General features: G+C 45.4%; 1 protein-coding gene across 3 annotated transcripts in view; it reads left to right on the top strand.

Annotated features, from left to right (window-relative positions):
• The first annotated feature begins 5 nt into the window (after positions 1-5).
• PAG1 (phosphoprotein membrane anchor with glycosphingolipid microdomains 1) overlaps positions 6-9,531 on the top strand; it is a 167,495-nt gene continuing 157,969 nt past the window's right edge. The window contains exon 1 of one of the 3 annotated variants that reach the window (XM_006168928.3): positions 6-110. The gene's annotated coding sequence lies outside the window, so the exon portion shown is untranslated. Of the gene's footprint in view, positions 160-9,531 lie in introns of all 3 variants that reach the window. The other 2 variants (XM_006168929.3, XM_014584337.2) reach the window with 2 other exon arrangements.

Raw genomic sequence — 9,531 nt, 5'->3', positions numbered from 1 at the left:
ATGCCCCGCCGCGGGGCAGACCGGGGCCAGCCGGAGTAGGCGCAGCCGGAGTTTGCAGACGCTGCCTTGGAGCGCCATCCCCGAGAAGACTCCCTGCCTCCGGAGTCCCAGTAAGTTGACGCTAGTTTCTGAAGTTGGAGGGAGCCGTGGGAAAGAGAGGTTCGTTTTTATTACCTTCATGTCGTGGGAAGCCAGGGGATGGCACCTCTCGTCGGCAGGGTTCCAGCTTAGAGAGGGAGTTCAGGGTGCAAAGAAGGCGACATGGCACGCGGGGAGAGGCTGGAGTCCAGGGCTGGCTGGCTTCAGCCTGACGAATGTGCCAGTTGGAGAGGACAGGTGCTCCGGAGGGCATCTCGCCTGCAGCAGCTTATACCCTGCGAGCTCCTTCACTGTCTGCGGTGGCGAGAGTGGTGAGGCGGAGGAGGCAGAGGAAGAGCCATCCGCTGGGTCTGTCATCTCTATCCGGAGTCCTCCAGGGAGTGACTGGATGACCAGCACTGCGCTGGATCTTCTGACCGGAGCGAAGCTATTCTTAGACCCGCAGGATTCCTGCGCATCCCACTTCACTCTTCCCCTAGGCAGAAGTTGCCCAAGTTTCCCTAACTGGAGCCCAGTTTTGGGGGGGCAGGAAGGGGGGGAGGGACATAAAAACACGTCTATGTCAACGCAGGGTTGTGTGATGTATGGCAAATGAAATGAGAAAAACACGCAGGGCAAATGATTTCTGCCACTTAAAGAATGTGGGCAACTCTCAAAGAAATAGTATTGTCAGATGACAATTGGATGACACTTGGGTTTCCCCTGGTCGTCCTGCACCTCTTACATAAGCCTCGCGGCTGGATAACTTTGTCTGCAGTGGCTGCAGCTGTGGCTCTTCATTTCATTTGTTTGAAGTCCAGCCCGAACAGTATTTAATGAAAATGCTGACATGATATAGCGGCCTGCAGTCTGAAACAGAGTGCACGCTTCACATTGGAGTGTCTTTTCCTAATGGGGAGCATGGGAGAAAGAGCCCAGTATATTTTTCAAGGCGGCTCCAGGAATTAGGCACATAAATCATGTTTTAAAATAGCATGCATTGTGCAGAGGGCATGGAGAGGACCCCCTTTGAACACATCCCCTTTGTTTTAGAGAAAGTGGAAATTGTTCGTGCCAGACAATTGTTGAGCCCGAAAGTTAAGTGCACTGATGGGCTTAATTATCTTAATAAACAAAGAGCATGATTTATTGATAGCTGCAGTGTTTGAAGAAGAGAAATCTTTAACCTTTTTTCCTTGACTCTCCCCTAGAGATTCCTTTTAAGCAGAGCGATAGATGATTATTATTGATGTTTAATACTTGAGCTGATTAAATTTGGAAAAGGAATACTTTGAAATACCATGTAGTTCTGCAGTGTGGCTGTTACATAGTGACTGCAAGCGAAAAGGGAAACATTTGCAGGATTTGGTACCGAAGTTATTAGGTTAACAAAACGGATCACTTTGACCGTCCTGACTTTATGTACGTATATAAATTGGGGCCTGAAATAATTGCTTATACCAAAACTCAGGAGTGTGCATTAAGGTAAGGTAATCTTTAGAGAGAGAAGTACATTTATTTATGGTGTTTCAGCATACAGAAGAAGATGAACTAGTTATAGGCACCGTATTTAAAACAGTTCTTAAAAAAGAATTCTAAGAAAATGCATAAAATGCTATTTTAAAAGTTGAAAACTTAGTCAAGTCAATACATTGTAGTTCGTGAGAGTACCCAGGGCTTATCTCTAAAAAAGATCACATCCAAGCATGGGCTCTCCAACAGGTTAACCCCAAGGACAGTGTGGTACCACGGTTAGGAGGACAGAGGATGAGGCCAGGCTGCTGGCTCTGGTACCATCTGTTGGAATCTGGCCAAGTTACCTATGCTCTGTACTTCGCGTCTTCTCGTGTACAATGGGGATAATAGCACTCCCTGCCTCACTGGATTGCAGTGAAGATGGAATGAGTGAGTTCATGACTGTGGAGCTGTTGAGCCAGTGCCTGGCATAGTAAGCTCGCTCTGGGTAAAATGATCGATATTATGGAAAGAAAAGCCTCTTCCGGTACCATGGACATTGGCTGGCTGCTGATGGGTTAACAGAAGCAGCTCACGTAATAGGAGAGAGGGTATCAACGCTTATTGACACCTCCTAGCAGTGCACACACCAGCTGGTGTTTGACTCACTGTCTCCATCAGCTCCTCACTGCAGCCCCTTTGAGGTAGGTTGCTTCATCCCCACTTTGGAGATGAGAAAAAAAAAATAATAATCAAGCAGTAGAAACTGGAGCTGGGCTGTAAACCCCTGTCTGTTTGTGAAACCGTGTTCTTTCTGTGTTGCCTCAACTTGCAAATGAAACAGATGCATTATTATCTTCAATTTGCAGATGAGGAAATTTAAGCTTAAGGATGAAAAGATGCAGAATGATTAACAACACCCAGAACCTGCTTCTCCATGGCTGGGAGCTATTTTATCATCATCATGATTATTAAATAACTTGCCCCTTGGTTACATACCTCCGAGGGTGTGGTAGAGGTGTCAGTAGGTGAGATGGGGTTTCTTTCATTTGCAGTGCGTTCTGTTGCTTTTCACTCATATATCCAGAATGTTGAAAAGGAAAAATTGGTATGGTGTCACCGTTCACACTGGTGGTGGGTGCTCTCCGTCTTATTTCCTGCTCGCCCATGTGGCCGCAGCCAGCCACACAATCACATAAGCCACCAGGAGTCATCAGTCCACAAAGAGTGTCGGCCCTGACACAGATTCAGTTGCAGCTGGAGAATTCCCCCTGTGTACAGAGAGAGGCCTTGAACCTTGCCTCATACTGTGTGTATGTTCAGAAATTGAAATAATTTATCTTCCACATTAAATAAGCACACTTCCTTTAGGCCCTAGGACCATTGTCCTGGAGAGCAGTGCCGGGCCTCGTGAGCAGTACTTTGTTAAAAGTCTCTGAGTCTATTGAACATCTCACCTGCGTTCCGAGGCTGGTGTGGTGGAGAGGCCTTGGTTTTTTTTGTGTCTTTCATGGGTTATCATCCAGATACTAGAGAATCTTCTGGCCCTTGGAAAATATGTTTTTCTAGATATTAAATTATAATTGCTTTATAAACCACATAGGCACCAAACACTGCACACAGACTGATTTGTTCTTTAATTAAGCCTCTTAGCTAATATCTTCTATATCTGAGAGGTACATCAAAACAGATCATCAAAGTAGGCTATTTTTCTTTTTTTAAATCAGAACTTCCCAGTTAGGTCAGATCCATGGTACAACAATAATGCACTGCTCAAGAAAAACTGGATCCCACATGGTGACCACGGTTTGAATCCCTGGCCTGGTCAGCCTGAAACAGATTCCCCCTGTGTACAGAGAGAGGCCTTGAACCTTGCCTCATACTGTGTGTATGTTCAGAAATTGAAATAATTTATCTTCCACATTAAATAAGCACACTTCCTTTAGGCCCTAGGACCATTGTCCTGGAGAGCAGTGCCGGGCCTCGTGAGCAGTACTTTGTTAAAAGTCTCTGAGTCTATTGAACATCTCACCTGCGTTCCGAGGCTGGTGTGGTGGAGAGGCCTTGGTTTTTTTTGTGTCTTTCATGGGTTATCATCCAGATACTAGAGAATCTTCTGGCCCTTGGAAAATATGTTTTTCTAGATATTAAATTATAATTGCTTTATAAACCACATAGGCACCAAACACTGCACACAGACTGATTTGTTCTTTAATTAAGCCTCTTAGCTAATATCTTCTATATCTGAGAGGTACATCAAAACAGATCATCAAAGTAGGCTATTTTTCTTTTTTTAAATCAGAACTTCCCAGTTAGGTCAGATCCATGGTACAACAATAATGCACTGCTCAAGAAAAACTGGATCCCACATGGTGACCACGGTTTGAATCCCTGGCCTGGTCAGCCTGAAACAGGCTGGGCACACGTGAGTGCTCAGGATCTGATGGACTGGAGGACTGGAGGAGGAGGATTGTGACAGGGCCCGACGCTGTGGAGGGTGCTCCCCTCGCTGCTCCCCTCGCTCTCTCACTCACACACATGTGCATGTCCATGCCCATGTATACATTTTTTGAAAAGACTGAATTGTAAAGCTTCCCAGGACTGAGCTTCCACTAAGCTGCTTCAGTGTGCCTGGGGACACAGTGCCAGATTTACAGTGTGCCGAAAAGAGCACTGGTTGCCCTCCTTTCAGAGAACAGGCATTCCTCTTTGCTTAATCAATAGTTACCTTTCAAATGTTCCTCTGCTATGGGTTTTCCTCCAGTGAAAGCCTCCCCTGATACTTTGTCTTAATTCGCCACAGAGCACATCATGTACTCACTGGAGAGACAGAGAGGCGGAGAAGGAAAATGAGAAAGCACCCCCTTCCGCTGTGGATGGTCACCTTGCAGTCCCTTTTCCTCCATTCTCCTGTTGGGACTTTGGGCATGCATGCATACACTCCAGGTGTGTTTTTCCAACTGCTGATCTGGGACTCAACCACGCATGCAGTTAGCCATGTGGAAACCAACTGTCTTAACCACCATGTCACCAGGTGGCCCACCTCTGATAACTTTTTTCTTTTCTTTTCTTTTCTTTTCTTTTTTAGAGGTTTTTGCTATAGGGCGTGTGCGCTCGCCAGACAGACAGGGAGAGACAGAGAGACAGAAAGTGAGAAATCATCCCCCAGGGGGGATGGCCACGCCGCAATCCCTTCTCCTCCATTCTCCTCTCGGGATCTTGGGCACGCACGCACACGCGCCCGGCGTGAGTTTTAAGCCACCAGGTCCAGGACGCGAACCGCGGTCGACTACGTGGGAATCCAGCGACATAGCCATTACGCTAACTGCTGGTCCCAACCCCCTGATAACTTTTATAAGGTCCTTGATGTACTATTAATTCTTCAGCATTTATATATAATGGTTGTATTTCCTGTCTCTATAATCTATTTCAGGCTTATCTGTGACCACTTATAAATATTCAAATTTACTTTCTTCTGACAGCCAGCTTTCTTTTGCTGTCAAAAGATACATGTACAAAAATGCAAAATAATTTTAATGTGGACATAAGTGAATGAAGATTATTTACTGTCTCATTTACTGTCTCTGCTCCTACTTACTATTTTAAGTTTTTTTGAGAGTTGGAAGCTGGTTTTTTTTTTCTCTTTGATTTTGCTATAGACATGTGTGTTTGCCAGAGATGAGAAAGAGAGAAAGAAAGAGAACTCACCACCCCCACCACTCCCAGGGGGTTGGCCATAACACAATCCCTTCTCCTCCAGTCTCCTCTCAGGATTTTGGGCATGTACACGTGCCCAGTGTGATTTTTCAAGCTGCTAATCCAGGACTCAATTGCACATACAGCCATGTGAGATCCAGCATCTTAACCTCCATACCACCTGCTTCCCCAGAAGCTGATATTTTGTGAGTTCTTGCCTCATGCATTGTGAGAGGTATGCTGGGGGCTTATACAAGTTTCTGGTTTTACAAGCAAGCAGTTCTGTGCAATAGGGCAGAAACAGGGCTTCAAGGCCAGGTGGGTCTGAGGGAAAGACAGCTCTGAGCATGATTTATCTGACCTCATTTTTAGTCTTTACTAGTTGTTCCTTCTGAATAAGAGTTAAAATGAGTAGCTAAAGGGAGCATCTACTGTGTGCTGACTGCCACACTAAGAACTTTACATACAACATTTCTTTCCCTTTTGTAATTGCCAGAGGGTATGTGTACTTAACCAGAGAAAGACGGAGGTGGGGAGAAAATACCAACCAATGGGTTGCTCTGCAGTCTCTTTTTCTCTCCCTCCCCATCCTGTATTGGGATATGGGGCATGCATACATGTACATGTGCTTAACATGTTTTTCAAGCCACCAAGGACAAGACTGTGACTCTAACCATGGCTGGCCATATGGGATCTGGCTTCATTCACTGCTAGGCTGTGGGATGGACCCAACATACAGTATTTCTACCAATTCTGACAGGGATCTTGGGTGGAAGTTACCTTATTATCCTCTTCTGCCAAAGAGGAAACTGCTTAGAACATCAGGCAGTTGTCCAAAGTCACACGGGTGAGTTTCAGAGTAAAGAGTGGAGCCCAGAGCTGTCTAATGAGGCCAGAGCTCCTTAATGAGCATTCTGCTGTCTCTGATTTTTCAGCCTTCCTGATAGTTGAACTATATTACATAGATATGCTTTATTATGCGTTTCTAGAGAATGCTACCCACCTTGGTCTGCCGGCGAGGCCTGTTAGGAAGGTGTGTGCTCATATTCTTGCCCGTGACCAGAGGCTGGATTTGAATGTATAGAAGCATCTCCATGCCTTGGTGGAAAAAGAGCCTGAGCTTAGTTTATGCAATGAGCTCAAAAACAAACAAAAAACCCCCCACATGTTCACTTTACGAAATAGGAAACATCCAGCCCTCAACTGATAGTGGAACGCAGTGGAAAGTCATGTTATCTTTATCTGTGTTTGAGGTCAGACACTTTCGTCATTCTCATGAAAGAGACCTGAGATTGTATCAGATGATTTACAAAAAATAGTTTACTGAAATCTGGAAAAGTCTCAACAATGTTTTGTCCTAGGAGTAGATTGCTACAACAGTGTCATCTGTCATTCACAGAGACTATGACCTTTTTTTTTAAAAAAGAGGTTTTTGCCATAGGGCACAGGCACTTGCTGAAGAGACAGAGAGACAGAGACAGTGAGAGGTAAAGTGAGAAATCACCCCTTTGGGAGATGGCCACACTGCAGTCCCTTCTCCTCCATTCTCCTCCTAGGGTCCTGGGCACTCAATGTGATTTTCTCTCTCTCTCTCTCTCTCTCTCTTTTTTTTTTTTTGAGAGGATTTTGCTATAGGGCAGAAAGACAGAAAGAGAGACAGAAAGTGAGAAATCACCCCCCAGGAGGGATGGCCACACCTAATCCTTTCTCCTCCATTCTCCTCTTGGGATTTTGGGCATGCACACACACGCACTCAGCGTTAGTTTAAGCCACCAGGTCCGGGACTCGAACCGCGGTCGACTACATGGGAGTACTGCGACATAGCCATTACGCCAACTGCTGGTCTCCCCAATGTGATTTTCAAGGCACCAGGATTGGGAATCAAACTACAGTCGGCTATGTACGAGTCCAGTGACATAACCCCTGTGCCATCTGCTGGCCCTGAGACTGTGACTTTTAAAGGAAATGTCTCCCAAGTAATGTCAAGTGTGTCATTACAGAATAAGAACATTGCATCGAATCTTCCTTGTCTGCGTTGTAGCCCTTCTAACCCCAGTCCAAACGTAGAGTAGAAAGAGTTTCAAACCATCTTGTAATATATCCGGATCCCTGAACCCCGAGCACTACCTCCTTTATTTTTCTTGATCTTACATTGGAGCCATTTCTTCAAGAAGTCCTTCCCATCTTCTCGAGTTAGAATGGTAAGGAAATGACTATTATTGTAATAGTTTGCATATGTTGATGTCTCATTCACTCCCATTGCTGATGTTATAGGACTACATGATTTTCAATCACTAAGGAGTGATTAAAAACTTATAAAAAATTGGTTTGCTGAATGTTGACTGTTTAATGCAGAACACAGGGAAATTTGGGGCTGACGAGGGCCTTTCCTTAAAGTACTGAGCTCCTTAAACCCTATAATCTTATGGAGCAGGCAAGCGAAAAAAAAATCTCTTCAGTTGGTCACCAGAAGCTTTGTACTTCCCTCTCCAAGTTGACATGTCCTCAGCTGACTCGGTCCCTGGGTCTCTGGGTCCCAGCGTCCCTCCGTCCTAGATCCCATATTCACTTGCAAGCAATCAGCTTCCCTTGATTTTCTGAAAGTATCAAAAGATGTGACTAAATCAGTCTTACTGTCATCTCCAGAGAGCCCTAGGGTCCTATGTGGAAGCTTAGATGTGAATCTGTTCTCTGACAAATGAGGGGTGATCACATAAGTCCTCGGGCATCTGGTCTCACTGTATTTGTGACTCTGTCCTCACTGTTGCTGTGGCTTCCACGCCCTCTGGCTCTCCACCCCTACTCTTCCCATTCCTCCATCATCCCCATTTGTGGCTGAACATGCTGAAACTATCAGGAGACTTTAACGTCGAAGCAGCAAATGTTAAGTCACGGGCAATAAAATCACAATGATTTTCTTATTTTAAAAAGTGAGTCTCTAGCATAGCCCTATGCGAGAGTACCACGCCCTCTGTCTTCAGGGGTAAGGAATGGCTACCAGAGTGGCATTATTTTCCCCTGACACTTTCTCAGGTGAGCTGTGACACTGTCCTTCACACATAGTCAATCACTAGCAGCTTGGCTGTGTTTGAGTCAAATTTAGTTGGGGTGATACTTATTCATTTATACATTCACCAAATACATAGTGCTGCCACACCAGGTGTGTTGTCAGACAATGAGACCTCATACATAAGAAAATCCTTCTCTCTGTCCATCAGTCTCACATGGTGGCCCAGTGGTAAGATGTGATGCTCTGTGACACAATCCCACATGGGAAGGTTCCTGGTTCAAGTCCAGAGACCTCGCAGAGTATGTCAGGCTCACACCATCTGTACCATCATCTGGGGCTGGCTGAAGCTAAGGGTGGAATGCAGTGCTAGGACCATGTGGAAGGTGCTGTCCCTCTCTCTCTCTTCTCCTCCCTCATGGAGGAAATAAGTAACAATTTTAAAAAGAGAAGGCCTCACGAGAGAAGATAGGGTTGAGCAGCAGTTACAATCAGTGCATTAAGAAGCTGGTTTCTGTCAGGGGTGCCTGACTCTAAGGGATGACTTTCCCTTAGGATGGGAGGGTCTGAGTCTGGGAGAGCTAGTAGGAGGGTCCTAGGCGGCTGAGGGCAGGAGTGGGCAGAGAGAAGCATCCTGTGCAAAGGGAACAGGGAATACGGAGCAAGGAAGATGCTGAAGGAGGCAGCATGGTTTTGGAACGGCTGGTCATTTGATGTGACTGGTGCACACTGAGCGTGGTGGATGAGGCTAGAGAGGGAGAGCAGAGACGGGAGCCACTTTAGGAAGGTCTCGTGGGCCGTATTTGGTCTCGACTTTACAATTGAGATTGTCCTTTTAGAATAATCGCTCTGAGTGTATTGTACGAAGTGGGTAGAAGACAGAAAAGAGGAACCATGGGGAAAAAAGCTATTGGATTGTAGTACAGACTTAAGGTCTGGACTCAGACTTCCGAGAGTGGGGACATTAGGAGAAAGAGAGAAGCTAAGTGGGAAGGGTGACCTTAAGGACAACTGCCATGTTTTCGAATCAGTGATTGAATAGACAGAGATGCCTTTGGTGATGATATTGAAGACAGAGGCTGAAGCAGTTTGCAGGAGAAGATGACAAGTTGTAGATTTATGCAATGCAAGGTTCAGTTGACAGGTATCGAACCTGTGGTTCTGGAATTGAAGATGGAGGCCTAGCTGGAAATGCAGGTTCTGTGTATTTGAAATTGTGTTGAGGTTGTGATCTGCTTGAGAGAATGTATGGAATATATATATATATATATATACATATATATATATATATATAT

This window comes from Tupaia chinensis, unplaced genomic scaffold (assembly GCF_000334495.1).
Source record: "Tupaia chinensis unplaced genomic scaffold, TupChi_1.0 Scaffold146445_1, whole genome shotgun sequence".
Taxonomy (NCBI): Eukaryota; Metazoa; Chordata; class Mammalia; order Scandentia; family Tupaiidae; genus Tupaia; species Tupaia belangeri.
Note: the sequence above shows the minus strand (reverse complement) of the source record. Positions and strands in the feature narration are given on the sequence as shown.